The sequence below is a fragment of the Triticum dicoccoides genome, chromosome 2B (genome assembly GCF_002162155.2).
Source record: "Triticum dicoccoides isolate Atlit2015 ecotype Zavitan chromosome 2B, WEW_v2.0, whole genome shotgun sequence".
Classification (NCBI taxonomy): Eukaryota; Viridiplantae; Streptophyta; class Magnoliopsida; order Poales; family Poaceae; genus Triticum; species Triticum dicoccoides.
Genome location: NC_041383.1, coordinates 15,936,327 through 15,956,996, shown reverse-complemented (window position 1 = coordinate 15,956,996; position 20,670 = coordinate 15,936,327). Strand labels below are relative to the sequence as shown.

Genomic DNA, 20,670 nt, shown 5'->3' with positions numbered 1-20,670 from the left:
GTGGGGTGGACCAGCTATTCGCTTTGCATCTCGTGTGACCGCGTCGGGTGGTGGTATTTAAATTGGACGACGATGCAAGGATGCACTCGCCTCCCCACCATTGATGCGGCACCTCTGAAAACAAAATATGTCTATCCTAATATCTCTACCGGACAGAAACTGCCTGGGTCCTGCCTGCTGCCGCCGCTAGAGCGACAGATGGAGACGGACGGGAACTCAGCGTCACCGGCGGTGTTGAGGAAAGCAAGAGAGTCGCCTCCTGTATCACTTCTCTGGAGCTATTCCAGGAGCGAGCGCTGGAGGCACAATTGGGTACATCGACTTGAGAACCTCCACATAGGTCATCCGAAGCCGACGAGCGATGTGGACAACCTGGGCATGGTGACGCTCGAGGTTATGACAGGGAAAAATGCATTCTTCCAAGGTGAGGTAGAGATGAATGCAGATCCGGTAGTATTGAAGAGTTGCTTGACATGCGACCTCTACAGGAGCCAACTCCATAGTAGTTGCAGGCACTGAAGCGTGTTGCATGGATTGCACGGTGCTGCCTGAAATTGCATGGGGAGGACAGCCATATCAAACATACTCCCTCCGTTCCATAATATAAGTCTTTTAAAAGATTTCACTATGGACTATGATAACTGGCAACCGTGTGCCAGATTGCAAAAACCACCACACCCCTTCATGCCGTACGAAACTCATCACTTCTTCTCCCGATTTTCTGGGCCATCCCTATCCCCCCGCACGAACCCGTCCCTTCTCCCAATTTTCCGGGCCACCCGGATCCCCCAGCTGGGGGCGGGCCCGTTGCGATTCTGCACGCACACACGCTTGCAGTTTAAAAAAAGCAAAAAAAATGCAATAGGAGGGGAATCAAACCCACGACCTCCCACAATTAATTTAGCAACAACAACCAACTGGGCTACACCACATCATGTGATTTCTTTGAACTTGCACACTACTTGTACCTTCCTTAGATGAGATCGAATGAAACTAAAAATTCGTACATTACGGTATTATTTTCACATAAGTTACTGGGGATGTTTTTCAACAACTTTTCCTCTTTGCTCAAAAGTTATCGTGGTGTTTGTACATAAGTTGTCGGGTATGCTATTTGTATATTACCATGTTGTTTTGATATAAGTTACCGGGTTATGTTTTTTCAACAACTTTTTTCCACTTTAGTCGAAGTTACCATGGTGTTTGTACTTAAGTTATTGGGTATGCGGTTGATATATTACCATGGTATTTTCACATGTTATCCGGGGATGCTTTTCAACCCCCTAGTCAAGTTACCACGGTATTTGTACATAAGCTATGGGGTATGTGGTTTGTATATTACCGTCACATAAGTTATCGAGGGTATATGTTTGAACAAAGTTTTTCTCTCCTTGGTAAAAGTTACCGTGGTGCTTGTATATATGTAAGTTATCGAGTATGTGGTTCATATATTATTGAGCTATTTTCACATGAGTTATCGAATGTGGGAGAGGAAGGAGATGTTTTTTAGCAACTTTTTTACCTCGTTGGCCATAGATATCATTTGTATGCAAATTATCGAGTATGGGGTTCTTTTATTACCGTGCTACGTTCACATAAGTGACTGGGGTTATATTTTCAACAACTTTTTCCCTCCTTGGCCTAAGTTACCGCGGTGTTTGTACTTAAGTTATCGGGTCTGTGGTGCTTAAAATATCATGCTATTTATACAAAAAGTTATGGGGTATGTTTCATCAACCTTTTTTCCATGGGTTGAAAAGTTACCCTGGTGTTTGGACATAAATTATGAGCTATGTGGTGCGTATATTACTATGCTATGTACACATCAGTTACCGGTGGTACGTTTTAGCAATCTTTTGCTCGTGTCCAAATTACCATGATGTTTTCACCTAAGTTATCGGGTCTGCGATGTGTATGTTATCATACTATTTACACAGAAGTTATCAAGGATACCTTTTCAACATTTTTTTTAACATGGTCAAAGTTACCGTGGTGTTTATACCCAAGTTATTAGGTCTGCGGTGTGTATGTTACCATGCTATTTACTCAGAAATCAACGGGGGTTCTTTTCAATAATTTTCTTCCCAGTTGTCAAAGTCACCATGGTGTTTTCACTTAACTTATCAGGTTTGTGGTGCATATATTACCATGCTACTTACATAAAATTTACCGTGCGTATGCTTTTAGCAACCTTTTCCTCGGGTCCAAAATACCATGGTATTTGCATCTAAGTTATCATGTCCGTGGGGCATATATTATCCTGTTATTTTCACAGAAGTCACAGGAGGTATGTTTTCAACATTTTTTCCCTTCTACTCCAAGTTACAACAAATGTTCAACTATTACCTAGAAGAAGTACATCCATAGCTCCAGCCATCAGAAGACACATACAAATTTGTCGCTACTAATCCCTAGAGAAATTATCGAGTGTGTTTTTTAGAAAATGTTTTTTGTCAGGTCAAGGTTACCGCGGTGTTTGTAACTAAATTATCAGATAATACCGTCGAGAGGCAGCGTGCTGTGACGCAGATGCGTACTCTACAAAAATATCATTAATTCTAAACTTTATTTTTCTGAACAAAGATGCATTCTCTTTCAGCAGTTTTATAGTACCACCAAGAAAATTTGACATCATAGATCTACAACTGAACTTATTAGGAGCGAAAAGGTGTGATGGCACCTGGGTGTCCCGACACCCTTCTATCTTGTCCGTTCATGCTTGCTAAGATTCGTACGGTGGTCAGTCCAACAACAGATCATTTGCAGCAGTTGCGTGCTTATTCAGTATGGCGACTGAGGCATGCAACAGGTCCTAGCTGTAGCTGTAGGCTGCCAGGTCCCGATGTAGGCTGCAGGTCTGTTTGACATGCATGAACAGTAATATTATGTCTCCTCACGCTTTCTTCTCTCTCACATGCTCTCTCTTTCTCGTGACACTCTCTTTGTCTGACCTGCATGCACACCCTTTTACACTTCTCTAGAAAAGTACTCTTTCTCCTTTGTTTTATCAGGCGAAGTCTGGGTCGCATGTCGTTTTGTGTGTGTATGAAGCTGATGTGATGCATGAAGGGCCCCACATCTCTCTCTCAGTGGAGTGAGCGCTGACAGCTACGGGGAATCTGCCTATGATGGACAGTACCCAACGAGAGGACCAGCTCGGTTTTGAATTTTCTACTCACAATCTTACTGTTCACTAGGCCTGCTAATGCAACCTGCTGTAGAAGAGTTGGCACAGATCTTGATGACTTGGAATCTGCATGGACGGCAGGATAAGTGGGTGCATAGACCCCCGGGTGCTAAAGAGCCAGTCTCTATTGGGAGAGGTTTTTTAGGAGTACTTTGGACGGAGGCTGTTGGAGTCTGAAGGTTCATGAGTAGTGGTGATACTTAGGCTAAGGATACTGCTGATTCATTAAGGGAGATTTCAGTAGGAGAATGCTTCTCTGCTTGAGGGTTAGGAACACTGAAGTACTCAATACAATTGCCACTGACGACGCAGCTGCTTCTCAAGTTTCTACTAGTTGTGTTGCTGCTTGTCAAGTTCCTCTTGTTTGTTCTGCTGCTCCGCCTCATGCATAACCTTCAGCACCTTCTCCAAGAACCTCGGCTAGAAATAACGTGACATCACCTCTGCACATTATTCCTTGAATAATATAGTTACATAAAGGACCAGTACTATGCTTGTGCTATGAGTTCTGCACTACTGCTGTCCACTATGAAGTCAAGATTCATGAACAAGTGCAAGTTTTGCACTGCTGCTGTCCATTATGAAGTCAAGATTCATTGAACATAAAAGGAACCAGTACTAGTAGGCAACAACGTCCAACACTTGCACAGTTGCACTTGTACTGGTCGTTGAACGTGGACATCAGATGGCATAATTCAGGAATTGGGAAGGAGTTGACGGATATGTACAGGGGAGGAATTTGGGAAGGAGTGGGTGTGGACGTGCACAGCTGAAGGTCGAACCTAGCTGGGCTAAAACCAAAATGTCTGCCTGGTGATGGCGACCTCGCGTGAACGTGAGTGTGGGAGCAATCGGCTGCGACGGCGACGGTGGCGGCGGTGGAAGCAGGGTTTGGAGCGGGCAGTCGTGGCGTTCTTGCTCCCGCCAACGAAGAGGGAGTGGAACAAGATCCTCAGCGGCGGCTGCGCGGCGACCTGGCGTGCAGAGCGGCTCTAGCTTGATGGGGGCGGGTTGCTGCTCCCGCTTGCGGCGCACCCCAGCCACCATTGCTTATTTTTTTGAGGGAAACCTGCCACCACTGCTGGGGATGAAGAAGGTGAAGACGACCCCGATCTTGGCGAGCCAGTTGAACCATTGCGGGCTGCGGGCACGGGCGACGGTTGTGGGAGACGTGGTTGCAGGTGACAGGAGATCTCGAGCGGGTGGCTGTTGATGCGTACGGTACTTTTGCAAAAAAACTACCGTCTGCCATATACATATTTCGTTTCACTATAGACTACATACGGAGCAAAATGAGTGAACATATGCCCTAAAAGGCGTTTATATACATTCAAATGTAGTCTTGAGAGTAAAATCTCTAAAAAGACTTATATTTAGGAACGGACGGAGTAGTTGCCAGCCTTGAGATTGCGCAGGAGATAATCTGCAGAGACGAGCCAGGTTTAGTTCATGACTCCGGAGTCGACACATGCATGCCAGCGGCGTATCATCGGCAGGTTAGCTGTCCAGTCTGGCACACCAGAAACTGATTTGCACTTCTGCTGAGTTGCACTTTTGCTTTGGTAGAACGGGCTTGGCGTCCGGCACAGTTGGCTGGAGCTGAAAACCACGGGGTAGAGTTCCCCTTGATGAACTGATTTTGGTTCGGGCTGTCTTATCAATTTCGTATGAAATGAAATATATTGGGTCTTAATTACAAGATTTATCTATTTAATTCTGTTCACATAAAATAGATAAACTACCTGGTTTAATGAAAGGGCACATTCTAATCTCCACCATTAATAATGTATTGAAATTTGCAAACGTTCCCTCAAGGGTGTACCGAAGAAAAGCTTACTGAATGCAGCATCTCCGCCTTTACTACAACATTGCTAGTTCATTCGGAATTACATTTGCTGACCCAAGTAGTAACATTTTCATGTTTATTCATTTAAGAGAAGAAAGTGTTACTTGAGTAGTTGTCGTCAAAATGCAACATTACTCTATAACTCAAGGAATTTTTTTACTGGAACTGAAGGTAACTTTTTATAGTACAATCAGGTAATGAAGATATCAAAGAGTATAGGGAAATGAGTGCACAGTAAAAGGCGTATCATTGTTCCAGGAATCTTTCCACACTCGTAAAATAGTGCCACCTTTGATATAGACTTTTTCTACCAACAAGGTAAGCATCTCAAAATTTGGAAATATTTTTCCAACATGAAGAATCGAGGAATGTATATGAATTGGCCTTTTATATGCACAATGGGATGCTTCGCTGGGCCTTTTCCATATTACCTGCCCCAGCTGGTCTGGTGGTAGTTGTAGTCATACATCTTCAGAATTGGTGCACTTGTTGTGTTCTCCGCAAGCTGCTTCCGCAAGTCAGCCACGAAGGCATCTCCGTAGTCGTTGTTGTGCAGCATGAATTCCTTTAGGCGCGTGAGATGTTTTTGCCCAGAAAACAACCAAGCATTGGTCTGGTAAGGCCCGGCAGAAAACAGAAGCACCTCAAGCTTAGGGGCTGATCCATCTTCGAACTTCACCCCTTGTAGGTTTCCTATGTGGTAGTTCCATTGTCCGTAAGACCATAGACTCAGTTCCAACACCTGCAAACTCTGGAATGCACCAAGGGAAAAACTGAAGGAGAGCCCAATACCGCTGAACGACCCCTACAGTAGGTGTAGGTTGGTCAGGTTTGTTAGCTTCCCAAGGAATTGTATGGCCTCATCTAGCTCACATATCATGGTGCTCCGTAGCTCCAACTTTCCAAGGTTTTGATGCCCCTCGATCCATTTTGGTAATTTAATCAGGTTACCGTATAGCTTGAGGCTCCCAAGATTTTCGGGAGCTGCAGACACTTCATCAAAGCAGCCGGCTAAACCTGGATTCCCCTCTGACTGTACAAACAAGGATTCCAGAAATTCCATGTCGGTAATAGCCGAGAAGAATTTCGCATAGTTGCTCTTGTTGAGACCAGTCACTCTTAATTTACGCAGCTCGGTAAGATACTGCAGGTCTTCAAGAATGGTGTCTGCCCCATCAATATTCACAACACCCAATGTGTAGAGGGCCTTGAGTGGCCGTATTCCTCTTGGAAACTTGACACCATGAGGTGTTAGCCTAAAAAATAAGATAGGCAGCCCATCAAATCCATCTTTCATAAGTACCCATGAGCAGCTCGCTACAAGAAGCAGTTGGCCGAATCCCATGATAAGCAACAACCATACAAGGCCCCACAGTACAAAATAGACACAAGCATTTAAAACTCGGATCAACTGCCTGTTCACGTAGTAGCAGCAAATATGGCCGAAAAACAATCTCTCAAAGACCTGGAGGCATAAGTGGAAGCAAAAGGAACCATGTTCCCATATTGCACAAATCCAATTTGTTTTTTTCCCATCCACAATATTTGGCATGAAACCCACACACAGGTACTGTAACTTCCGAAGCTTGACGATTGTTCTTGGCAAGCTGATTATCTACGTATCTCTGATATCCAGCGTCCGAAGGAACTTAAGGTTACCCAATGAATTTGGATGGCGTAAAATACCATCACATCTTCGTAGAGAGAGGTAGCTCAGAAGAAAAAGCTGACAAATTTGATGGAGATCATGATCAGTTATACCCTCTGTGTCTTCAAGATCCAGCACTCGGAGGAATCTCATCTTATCAGAAATGAAAAATGATTCCCATGCTTCAAATACAATTAGCGATCTTAAGCGTGATAAATCCAGTGCACACTCAAAAGCATCCTGATCCCGTCTCCAGCTACTTCTTACAGCAAGGTGACGAATTTTACCTTCGGTATTTACGTTGCAGCTTCCCTCCAGTGTAGTGACAAGGTTTTCTTCCACTGCCTTTGAGATCCCAATTTCACGTATCAAATCATGAACTTGCAAAAAGACAATCCTTCTAGTCCTACGGGTTGCCCCTTTTGATGGTTGAACCATGGTCCTCTTGATAAGCTGATATAGCCGGTCCCAATTTGCTCTGCAGTCATGCCCCGTATCCCCCTTGAGTAACCCTCTGCTATCCACCGTCTAACCAATCGTTTCCATCTGATGTCTTGGTCTTCAGAAAATATTGACAAATACAAGAAGCAGGGCTTGAGAACATATGGTAAACCTTCGTAGCTCGAGGTGAGAACTGTCTTGATCATCCCAAGCTCTGGATTGACCTCGAGCTCAGCACTAATGTGTTTGTTCAAATTCCTCCACTCTATTGCTGTTTTAGGTTTGCTTGACAAGAAGCTGCCTACGGTGGATATGGCAAGAGGAAGGCCACCACACTTCTTCAGTATAAGATTCTCTTGCTCAATCATATCTGGACTATAACTGCAATTATCTTTCTCCATAGTATGCTTGAATACCTGTTATCCATACAATTCAAGACGCATTCAAATCATATCCCCATAATGATAGTTACTTTGAATTATGCTACTTAGGAAACTAGCCCAATGGAACGTATTTTGGGATGAATAGTCATGATGTACCCAAAAGCACCATATTAAGGAGCACATATCTCGCTTGTGCTACTGTGAGGAAGCTGGTAACTTTTATGTGATTTTAAATTAGTATATGATAGTTGGCTTTTCATTGATACTACATGTACTGTTACAAAGATTTAACTGGTGTGGTCCAAATTAAGAATTAATAGATAAATATTATAGTACTGTTTAGCTATAATTTATGGGATTGATATATTGTAAAATAAGTATTCATCAAATCAATGGTCAGGTGATGTTATGTGAGAGTAAGGTTCAACAAATCAAAACAACATGGTTCACTAATTTTTAGTGTCTACCAGCAGATTATTTTTCTTTTTATTTAATTGTTAGACAAATTCTTCATTGTATGCTTCATAAATCTTAGCGTATACTCCCTCCGATCCATGTTAATTGTGGGTGATTTAGTAGAACATTGTACTAAAGTTGTACTAAGGTAGCGACAATAATTATGGATCGGAGGGAGTAGTAAACATGGTGTTTAGTTATGATAATATATACCAGGATATAAAATTATAGATGGAGGACATGGTGGTTAACATGTCATATAACATGATGAATATTTTTCTCATGTTTAGTCAAGTGAAGAAGTGGCCTAGCTCACTAGGTTAAGACGTGGATGTACAATCCAACCACCCCGGTTCAAGTTCTCATGGAGGTGAAAATGGGTTCTTATTCTTTGAAAAACAATATTGATGTATGGGCTTCTTGTACCGCTTTCCCATAAAAAATTGTTTGTAGAATGCATAAAAAGCTAAAATTTCCATTTTACATACCGCTATACATAGATATAGTCTCTATGACATAATAACTTTGACAATTACTATTGCGCATATGACTATGTTGCCAATAGCAATAAAATAAATTGTAGAATATATTTTAACACGGATTGATTATTTTATTTTCCTTTGGCTTCGCTTAATAATCTTTTTATATTTCGCCAAAGTTAGATAATTTCAGAGAATAGTTTCTAGAGCAACATCTATTTTTGGCCCCTAAAACATGTGAGGTTGTAGTCTATAATGTGTCGAAAGTGGAATAGAACAATTTTTTGACTCACACATTTATATCAAATGATTAAATATAATATTTTTCTATAAGCAACCATAAATATTTATGTCAATTAAAATATCATCCGGATGATAAACATATTTGTCATGTTTTCTGGAGTCATGGTGTTCCCCAAACACAAAATTAATCAGCATATGTATCATTTGTGCATGGCATTAACTCTCGACATTGTTTGTAATTAGTATCGGCTGCCAATGTTGCCAATATATATCGTACTTGTTAATGATTTTGATTACTCCAAGGAATGAGTATAATCTTGAAAATAAGATGTGAAGACTTGAGAGCAAGGGTTTGGTAAATAATTATGAACTTTTTGTATTATTTTCTTACTGCACTTTCATTGATGATAGCCACTAAATTATAGACTCAACTATAAAATATTTTCCTTAATGCCGACTAATGTTTTGCATACATGGAAAATATATAGTCCTAACAGGGCAGTGGAAACAACTTATTTACGTCGATGACCGAGGTCTGCCCGTCCAAGATCCCAAGATTGTAGATTCGGTCCAGCATCTCATTTGAAGCGAAGAGGTCGGGCGCCCATCTTTTGATAGTGGGCGACGCTCACCCGAAGTTTGGCCGAGGTATTGCATCACGCAGCCTCGCGGTTTTCTTCGGGGAGGCTCGACGCATGAACCAGTAAGGTGATTCTCGTATCCGAGCTTGAAGCCGGTTCTGGGGGACATCTCTCTATCATGGACCCGCTTTGATAAACGTCGGATTCTCGGACGATCTGTACCCAACCCGATAAAGTAAGCTTGACGTGTGAATCTTTGGCATGTTCGAGATTGCCAAACCGGATGGCTCGGACTAGCGGGAGATTCTCTACTTGGCCGAGATGGCTAGCTGAGTCGGCGTGCGACACGACACTACTAGGAAAATGCCTATACACAGGAGCTTAGTAGTAGCGCTGGATATGGGCCCAACGCTACTGCAACTTAGTAGTAGCACTGTTTGAAAACACGCGCTACAGATACCATAGTAGCTGTAGCAATGGGATCCTAGCCGCGCTACTGCTAAGTGGTCCCATGGCCACCGGCAGGGGCTACAGGTAGTAGTAGCGGCTGGCTGGAACCAGCGCTACTGCTAGAGATATAGCAGTAGCGCTGGGCCACCAGCCAGCGCTACTACTAATGATAGCTTATCCTCTCCCCAGCGCCGGCCCGATCGATCACTCTCCCTCCCACACTCTCTCATCTCTCATCCAACCCCCGCACTCTGCCACTGCCCGCCGCCGTCGTCCCGCCGCCGCTGTCGTCCGCTATGTCTCCCTCCCTCCCTTCTCCTTCCATCCCTCCCTTCTCCCTCCCTCCCTCCGACCCTGCCTCTCCCTCCATCCCCTTCCCTTCTCCCTTCCTGCTCCATCCCTTCATCCCAAACCCTTCTCCCTCCCTTATCCCTCCTGCATTGCATAGATAGATGGATAGATAGATGAATGGATAGATAGATAGATGTTTAGAACAATGGTTTTTCTATATATTGCGTAGATAGACAAAGGGATGGATAGATGGATGGATGGATATATAGATAGATGGATAGATGTTAGGGTTAGAACTAGGTGATTTTTAGTAAATGTATAGGTCTTTTCATTTTTTAGGGTTAGAACAAGGTTTTACCAATTTTTAGAGTTGGAACTAAGTCCTAGGATGATGATAATAATGTTTTTGTTTATATTTTGTTTTTGCAAAAATAAAGGAGCCCATGTCGTCGCTGCCGTCGTCCCCGTCACAGGCCCCCTCCAACCTCGAGGTGAGACTAGCCAAATCTCCATGCCAATATGAGTCCTATAAGATATTTTGAAATCTTTTTGTTCTTATTTTCAACCATTGAAATGCAAACCATCAAGTTTGTATGCAAATAGGATATGTTCTCCGAGTGGCCTATGTTTTGCTGGAGTGTTGATTAATTTCTGTTCCGCCAAATTTCAGGCGCTCGATATGTCCTTTTTTAGCAAAGGTCATGTCGGATTTTTCCGTGAATTTTGGCATGACATATATTGAATTTTAGAAGTTTAATCTTTGAATTATGAACATAGGAAATGTCATCGGACGAAAGTCCCGGGGAGTGCTCCTGGTGCGGCGACAACCGGGGTTTCTGCGATAGGCCTCACTTGGTAGAAGGTCGGCGCTTCAGCATTAAGCTCGAGGAGGCCTTCGATTGTGAAACGGTACGCTACGACGCAAAGTGTTTTTTTCGTAATTAAGCTTGACTTCTACTACTTCAACGTGTAATTTTCGTCTTTTACAATTCGACTAGCTTATCCCATGCCATGCAAGACGCTATGTCTTGGAGAGGATGGGTTTTGAAGATCTTGAGAGGAATGAAACAAAGAAAATTTAGGACAGTATAACCGAGCCTAAAGCGAGCCTTCTCAGTGTTTTGCATTTCTGGCCGTCTGTTTTGACGATCTGGACTTTTTTGGCCGTCAGATATGATGTATACAGCCACCTCCAGCGCACTTTTTAATCGATGACCCAGCTGTCCTAATGGGCTGCTGCTCCAGAGGCTGAAACCGTGCCCTGTGGTAAAGTGGGCCTGTTTTCTCAGCCCACAGGGGGTCCAAGACGATATAGTGCTGGCTCGTGGCTCGTAAAAAAAAACTGCCCGCGGATCCAGCCGAGGCGTCGATCCGATATCCTGGCCTCTCCGCTTCTCAAAACCTAAGGCGATGGCGGGCTGGCGGTGATGGGTTCATCCCTTCCACCCCGACCTCTCGCCTCTCTTGTTCAATTCCCACCCCCGACCTCTCGTCTCTAACTCCGCGATACAAGTTGTGCCGCCCTCGTCTCCGGCCGGCCTCCCACCTCCTCATCTTCGCCCAGCCGCCGCCCTCTTATTTACCCTTAAGATTTCATCAGGGAGGGGATCCACTCGCAGATACGTTGAGGCTATACACCACTAAAGACTGAACCAGATTTTTACTCCGTGTCGCGCCATCTTTGGATGCAACCTCGTTCGAGCACCCAGGCGCCGGTAAGGGTGAGCTCCTGGATCCACAACCCAAAACCAAGCTTATTCTTTTGGATCCGCTGCCCCCGCGCCTCTCCCTCCCCGGGGCGACACGGGCGGCTCCCACCTCCGCCTCCGCACCTCTCCCCTCCCGCCTCCTTCCCCCCCTCGCCGTCGCCGGTTGCCTCCGGCAGGCAAAGCCTGCGCGGAGCCGGCGGCGGCGGGGCATCCTCTTGCTGCCGCTCGCTCATGGGATGGGGATACGGCGTGTGGTCGTCGGCTGACCGGCGCTTGGCTCCAGGGCGGCGTCCTCGCGAGATGTGGCCGGCGCGGTCGGTGGTGCTGGAATGGACGGAGGCTCGGCCCCCTGCTGCGCGTCCTGGTGGAGCATTTGCTGCGTTCCTTCTGCTTGGTGCCGTGGTGGTGCCTGCTCGAGTTTCGGTTGATGGGCTGCGGATCTGGCAGCTCGTCCGACGAGTTGGGGTGGGGTGGCGGCCCTCCCTCCCTGCTAGGGATCCTCTCTGGATGTGCAGCGTGCGGCGGCCGTGCGGTGGAGGTCTCTGGTTGTCGGGGCGGCAGGTGGACGACGCAGTTGGCGCGGATCTGTTCGGAGGTTGCGAAGTGTGAAGGTGGTCAGATCCAGCCGAATTTGCCCTCGGTGGCTCGTTGGAGGGCTTGCTGATGCATGACGATGTTTGGGGCTCGTGATGTTGACCCGGGCGAAAGCTTGTCTCCGGTGTGTCCGGAGCCGGCGATGGCGACGCTTTCAAGCGTCGTTTCCTTCTTGTTGGCATCGTCGAGGTACTCTCAGTTTCAATCTTCGCAGCTTTGGGGGAAACCCTTGATCCATGGGATCAGACGATGACGGTGCTCTAGCATCGTATCCCCTCTCGAGGGCTTCGTCTTTGGAGCTAGAATCATCAAGCGGGACCGATGGAAGTTGGTGGTGTTTTGCGTCGAGGCTTCTGTGGCAAGGATGATGAGCGTGTGCAATGTCGGAGACGCGGCAATGGTTGCGGTAGTCGGCTCTTCTCCGGCGTGTTTGTGGGATTACCTCGGGTTGTTTTGTTGCCGTGAAGTCGGAGCTGCAGCGGCGGGGCCCCTGTGGCGACGATGACAGGCAGCAGGTGGTCTGTTCGGTGGTCTTCCGCGGCGCCAGCCTTGCATAGTTCTCCTTCGAAGCTATCTTTCAGAGTCGGAGCTGTGATGTCCTTGTGCGGGTGGCTGAGTTTGGCGCGGGGTTTCTTGTGTTCCACACAACCTCTACAATGTGGGTTGGGCGACATTTGTCTTCAGAGAAGTCGGAGTCGCTTTCTCGGAGATTAGGGAGGGCGATGACGCCTGTTGGGGAGAAGTGATGACGATGACACCGATGGGTGATGTTGACGAAACCCTCTATATGAGGTGTATGTGGTATTATGTGTGTGCCGCTCAGCGGTTTGTTACGGTTTTCGTCCGGTTTTCCGTTTATTAACCGGACAACTCTCTTCTGCTTTATTAATGAGATGAGGCAAAGCTTTTGCCTCCGTTTCAAAAAAAAAAAATCTTTTGGATCCACGATGCAAGGATCCCCACAGGCGGCTCAGAGGGAGTGAGATGGACACGACTAGAAGATGCGTTGTCATCCTCAATCTTTTCTTGTCCAGAGACACCGGTGGCCCGTGGCCTGGTTACCACGATGAGGTTCCAATAGTCCACGGTAAGATTTCGGTAATCGCTTATGTACCACGAAATATTCATGGATTCAGTTTTGAGATTGGATCCAAATTTCGCTCAAGGGGATCCACTGACACACGCGCAGAGGAGCGGCCGGTCTGCGTCCATCCAGCCATAATGCGAGGCGGGGTCCGGCCAAGACGAGGCTCGCGCTGTGATCGACCAGAGGCGCGGGTCCGGCTTCAGTCGATGCGCTCGAGGTGTCGTGGTGAAACGACTCCGTCTACTCTTCGCCCAGTCGCCTCCCTTCTCCAACCTCCCCAGCTCGTTCTCATGTCTTTCGTCAGGCAGGTGAGATCCGGGTTCCCCTTCTTGTCTCCTAGATTTTTTTATGTTGCCGTGATACGTTGGCTAGGTGTACAGGTTGCTCACCTGGTCTTCCCTTGATTTCTTCAGCCAAGTGAGCTCTTGTTGTACCTGCCGCACAGTGTTCGTACAAAACAAGCGGTACATTTAAGCGAGCTAGGGGCGAATCAGTGTCAAAACGTGTCAATCAAGGCCTAGCAGTTTTTCTGAACTTTGCCACTTCATAACGTGCTGAACCCTTCTCCTTGTGTTCAGAGTACTGACAAAACTCCCACTGGAAACATGACGATGGCGAACCCCGATTTCAGAAGAACTATGGAAAGAAAGTGTTGAGCATAAAAATGTGATCTACTATAGTGGTGATGTTTCTTTTCTTATAGTGTGGGCAATATTCTTTTTATTCCTTATGAACATAATGTAGTGCTAATGTCAGGAGCATGCATGTACAAATTATATCATAATATACTCTTTATATTGCATTTTCAGTTTAGTTCTCACCTGTGTGTTTTTCACAGTTTCAGTGAAAGCTTGATGATGTTGCGCCCTCGAGTGCCAGTGATTGCCATGCATCCTCTAAATCAACTAAAATTCTATTGATTTTGTAGCTAATGTAGTGGTAACTCTTCTGATCGCTTTCATATAATTAAATTTGCAATGTACGACCAAGTGCTCCTTCATTTGCCTTCTATAATCATTATTATGTTTTAGAATCATGCTCCAGTTTATAAGATGTTAGAAAAATCTTGATAGGTGCTTGGCTCATAGGCCTTCGTACAGGTGCCATCTGCACATGCTTCGCTTGATTGCAGCGGTTGGAACTCTGAGATAACCCGACAAATAATCAAATTTGAGTATGTGAAATGAAGCAGAAATTAAGTGTACCACTGATAATATAAATGTCCACTTATGCTTATGTAAAGATATTCTTATTGTTCTACCGAATTCCACTGTACGTAGGAAATCCCATTTATGGTATTAGTATATCAGTTACTACTTGATTTCCTAACTAAGTGAAATCCTTGTTAGCATTCTTCTCCTTGAGTGTGGCACACTCCACACATGAAATGTCTAGGCACCGGGCCCGCCTAATTCTTCTTTGTTGCGGAACATGGAGCCCCTTTCGGTAGAGAGGCACGTGAACATTTCATTAATGCACCATGTATACAATCTGTATTGACAATTTATGTCTCCTCTTGCATGTTTATTTTTAATGTGGCTTATTATCTGTCTTGGCACTATGGATTGGTTTTATTTACTGAATACATGGATGTATATGTTGTCATATCAAGCCAATTTGTGTAGGTGAACCTTACTTTGTATCTTAGTATATATGAGATCTTCATTAATTATTGACTAATATAAGGTTATGTTTTAGAAGTATAATATACTTCATGTGGCCATATATATTTGCAGAAATCTGTATAATTTATCGTATAAATAGACGGGCGCGGCAACGCGCGCCATTGATGATCTAGTTCACCTAATGACCCATCATGGTATGGATTTTGAGGTAAATCTATACAATTCTGAGAGCGTATCCAATTTTGGTTGCCCAGATTGGGAAGCACTTTGCAAGATGTATGATTTTCAAGAGGGTATGTTTATCACCATGGATCTTGGTGATCCTGACATCGAGGTATGGATTTTGAGGTAAATCTATACAATTCTGAGAGTGTATCCAATCTTGGTTGCCCTGATTGGGAAGCACTTTGCAAGATGTATGATTTTCAAGAGGGTATGTTTATCACCATGGATCTTGGTGATTCTGACATCGAGGTAGACAATTTGGACATCTGGATCCTTGTTGATACGCTTCCAATTCTATCGCTATGTGAGTTTCTCAAACTTAGTTATTAAGTAATTTATATTGTTTATTTCAAAATAGTTGACAGCTTATTTCCGTATTGATAGCTTATTTTCATTCTTCAAACAATGTGCGGAATATGGTAGACAAAACCTACTACACCGATGGTTCTGAGTTAACTTATCAGGAGAAAAATCATATGGTCGCATTTTGTACTGATCTTAAGAATTACAATGTCTATTATCAAACTCCTCCACATTATGGTCAATAAGTGTCACTAGTGCACGTGTTGAACTACGGTAACATCCATGGAGATGCCATGGTAAGATTTTTTACTATTATGACATCCGTGCATCTTTCGCATAAATTCTTCTAAAACTGAACTACATTGCTAACTATGAAGTTATTACTATGTTTTTCAATAGGAAATCCCCAACGATTGTGTGCCTCATCTGATGTATCAGAATGGTCGCCTTGATGTTTTGAACATACAGCCAGGTCATCCTACGAATCACACCTGTCCGTATCAGATTTCTAAAACCAGTGGAGACATGATAATCAAAGAATGGAAAAAAAAATGTATGGACAGCCGTAAGGAGGTTCTTCGAGGCAATATTGTGTGAAAGGCAAGAATTGGAGACAGGATAATCTCCATTCTCCATAATGGAGAGTCAGGGGTTATCTTGTTTTATGCTATTTTACCTAAGAGAAGGTAGTAGGTCCTACCTAATACTCATGATCATGTGCTAAGAACAACCAAGTAGGATTGGTTAGATGACTATGATGATGATGTGGTATCGAGTAGAAGTTGTATGATCGATGATGATGTGTAGGACTTGTTATTATGATACCAATGATGATTTATTTATTATTATGATCGATGATGCATGATGCTAAGTTGTTATATGAGCATGATGAGTTATTATATATATCAGTAGGTGAAATGAACATGGAACAGATTCAAGTGGAGGCCGCATGTGGTGCACATCGAAAGTACTACTAATCCAAACTAGATCATGTTTGGATTAGTAGTACTCTCGACATGCACCACATGTTGCCTCCACTTGAATCTACTCCATGTTCATTTGACCCATTTTTATATATTATAACTAATCATGGTCATAAAATCATATGATGAAAGTACTATTCTATAGAAACGCTACTGCTACTGCTACTGCAAAATCATATGATGAAAGTACTATTCTATAAACCACAACGAAAATAAGCTGTAATTAAAAAATACAGGAAAAGGTAGCAGCAGCACTTTTCTATAGAAACGCTACTGCTACTTACAACTATCAGCTGCGCTTTTCCAGCACAAGCGCTACTGCTAACAAGGTATAGCAGTAGCGCTGGCATTCCAGCGCTACTTCTAAGAGTTAGTTGTCGCACCTTAGTAGTAGCGCTGGCACAAGCGCTACTAGTAACTCTAAAACCAGTGCTGCTACTAGGGTTTTCCCTAGTAGTGCGATGCTGCCGAAGGCGAAAAGCTGGCCAGGGACGCAGATATCCCCACAGCCAATGTTGCCATCATTTCAAAGTTTCGTCATCGAGATCTTGCGACCCCACAGCGGGACCTGCGTGGGACACCAATGTCGGTGCTAAAACTGGCATATCTCACATAAGGGGTCCCAAGCTTGGTGATCGGAGCTATATGTTAATAGGAGAAAGTAGGGACACGATGTTTACCTAGGTTCAGGCCATCTCGAGGAGGTAAAATCCTATGTCATGATTCTGATATATTGTTTCTGATGGGGGTACAGAGTACAATCACTACAGGAATCAGCTACTTTGCCATCAGCCACGGCGGACGGCAAAGGCACGTATGGCGGACGGCAAAGGTCATTGACGTCCGCCGCTGACGGCAAAAGTGGAAGGCAACGTACGGGACGGCAAAGAGCTACATTGCCGTCCGCTTCGGGCGGCTGACGGCAAAGGGTCCTTTGCCATCAGTTGCCGACGGCAAAGAACACTGACGGCAATAATTGCGTTGTTACTCCGTTAGGTGGTTAACGGCAAGCCTTTGCCGTCGGCCGCTGACGGCAAACATCAGAAGGCCTTTGCCATCCGCCGCTGTAGGCAAAGTTTTTTTTCTCTTTGCCGTCAGCCACTGTTGGCAAACTGACCAAATAGGTCAGCCTCCCAGGAAGCACAATTGCCTGCCACGTGGCCTCTTTGCCGTCCGCTGCTGATGGCAAAGAGACCTTTGCCGTCGGTGGCTGACGGCAAAGAGCCTGCATATTGGCTCTTTTTCTGTTTTTTTTTAATCCAACAATTTTCACAGCAATTATATATGACACATATAGATATATTTCACAGAGCTATTTAACAGCACATAAGTTTCATCGTACATACATATATAGTTCCATCCACTCATACATAGCAAGTTCCATCAAGATAGCAAAGTTGCACATACATATTACAATGCAAAGTTTTATCAAGATAGAAGAATACTAGAAGTGAATGAAATTAAAAACAAGCACTCCATCATAGCAAGCTAGCTTCCGAGAAGTGAATGAAATCTGCAAAATAGCAAATAAGAAAGTTAAGAAAAGGTGACTAGAAGAAGAAGACTAGAAGAAGAAGCACGCCATTGTTTGTGAGGTAACTTAGGTGAAATGGATCGTTTATGAGCTAACTTAGGTAAAATACATCATTTTAGAGCTAATGTAGGTAAAATGGATCGTTTATGAGCTAACTAAGCTAATTATGCCGTTTTTTTACATAAGTAAGGTAAGTACATGTCATTATTGAGCAAGCCTAGTTAACTAAGCATATTATAACTAACTTAGGTCATTTTGGAGGAAACAAAGCTAAGTATAGATCAATTTAGAGCTAACTTAGGTAAAATGGCTGGTTTTGGAGGTCACTAAGCTTATTAAGTTATTTTGCAGGAAAAGAAGCTACATCTAGGTCATTAAGGTAAGCATATTGGATGAAATAAAGCTAAGTCTAGGTCTTTATGCATTTGTTAAGCAAAAAACTAGAGAAACTTACCTTGATCATGGAGGTGTGGGAGCGGACTGGCTCAGGCCAGTAGCTGGAGAAGGATCGTGTGATGCTTGTGTGGAGTAACGTTGCACCAAAGATCATTTCCAATGTTTCGTTAGCATGATGACACTCAAATGTTAAGACTAGCAAGTAACGTCCATTCAAATTAAACTCATTGTGGTCTCAAGAGCAATCTCTGGATCAATGGCTATGGAGCCACGGGACCTCCCGCCACTAGATATCATCACTTGCTCTGGATTGTAGGGGATCTGGCTCGGGTTAAACTCCTCCCCTTTCCTCGCCTTCCCCTTGACTTGCTTGTAAGAGGCAGTGTGGGCCATGGCATACAGGACGTACCCCTCTGGCACCTTATCCGTCTTATTGTAGCATGCCTGAAAGAGAGAAACAAAGTAAATTAGTAATTAAAGGGCTCAAGCTAGCATGATGAATGGATTGCATTAATAATGAAGCAAACCACATTACCCAATTCCGCCCGAACTGATATAAGCTGGAGCTACATTGATGGTGTGGCACACCTTCAATTTGGGCACATTTGTCCTTGGCCTCAGTCGACTCCCCTTCCATCTTTCAACACCTGCCATGACAAAGAGTAAACGAAATTAGTACAACATAAAAAAAATACCGACATGAATAATAATATGTATATCACTTAAGTGTATCATCATCAAGTACAACATAAAAAAATTGAATACCTGACACTACTAATAATCTCGATCAGTATCATCAATAAATGCATAATCATCATCATCACTATAATCAATGACGGGCTCATAGGGTTCAGTGGCATCAACATGTGGAAGGCCACCTTTACGTAATCGGTCAAGCATTGAGAGGTCGTCCGCAGCAGTAACCTCTTCTTGTTCCGGCTCTTCTTGTTCCTCCTCTGGGGTGATGTGGGATTCATTGTCGCTGTCTACTTCAATGTTTTGGGGTGAAGTATACCGGTTCTTGAAATGCTTTTTGGAAAGACGTGTCTCTTGGAAGAATTCTCCTTCATATGTGTCTGGGTTAATGTGAGGTTCATAATCCTCTTCCTTTGGGGGAGATAGTCTAGCACGTGGCGGCACTTCATAAACGACATCCCAACCTTTCATATTTGGATTAGTTTGGTAGGCTCAGGGTAGATAGAATACTTGGGTCGCCTGTTGAGCCATAATATAGACATCAGGAACATCTAAATGGGTGCTTTGGTTGATTTCAACTAGCCCTATATGTTCATGAGTCCTTCTAGTCTCCTTCGGCTGAAACGAATAACATTTGAAGACTACCACATTCGGTGGGTTTTCACCATAGAATAGAAGTTCATAAATTTCTTCAACTCTCCCATAATACTCGGTACCTCCTTCGCCGATAGCAGATACACAACAATGTGTAGACTTTCGGTTGGCCATAGATAGCTCTTTGTCATAGGTACGAAAACGATACCCGTTGATGTCGTATTTGTCAAATGAACGGACCTTATAGTCAAAACCATTAGCGACTTGTCCCAATTCGGCGTCCATAGACTCTGAATTAGCTTACAAGTTTAATATGAAAGGATTGTTGCATTACGCACAAATTAGCGAATGAAATGAAATTGTCTAATAAAATTTACCGTTTGTTTGAACCAAGAGATGAAACCGGGATAGCCGCCTCCTTGCTTTGCGAGAAGCTCATACTCTTCGACGGAATCCTTTTGGATCACCGCTCCATACGAGAATAGGGCGATGTATCGACTATATGAAATATCCAGGAATAAGAGTAGTTCAAAGGAAATAGAAGTTGCGAAACAATGTACCGAGAACTTACTCGATGTACGGCCACACTTCTATCAGGTTGTTGAAGATATACAACGAAATGGTCCACCATTCTTTGTTATCCAAAGATACTGGATTTGAAACACTGGCTGGTGCGAGATTGCCTTTGAATAGGCTGAGGTTGGATCCACCCTTTTTAGGCTCGTCAGCATTGTACCGAGGCTTCGGATTATCGAAATGACGATTTTTTGTTTCGTAGTGTGCTTTCACGAAGTTTGCCGCCTCCTCAGTGATGAATGCCTCAGCCATAGACGCTTCAATTCTACGTTAATTTTTACATTTTTCTCGAAGCGTCTTCTGCATCCTCTCAGTTGGGTAGCACCAACAATTTTGCACGCCC

The 20,670-nt window shown here is 44.1% G+C and overlaps 1 pseudogene; it reads right to left on the bottom strand.

The window, feature by feature from the left end:
• Positions 1–5,838: 5,838 nt before the first annotated feature.
• Positions 5,839–20,670, bottom strand: part of LOC119360238 — a 33,648-nt pseudogene continuing 18,816 nt past the window's right edge.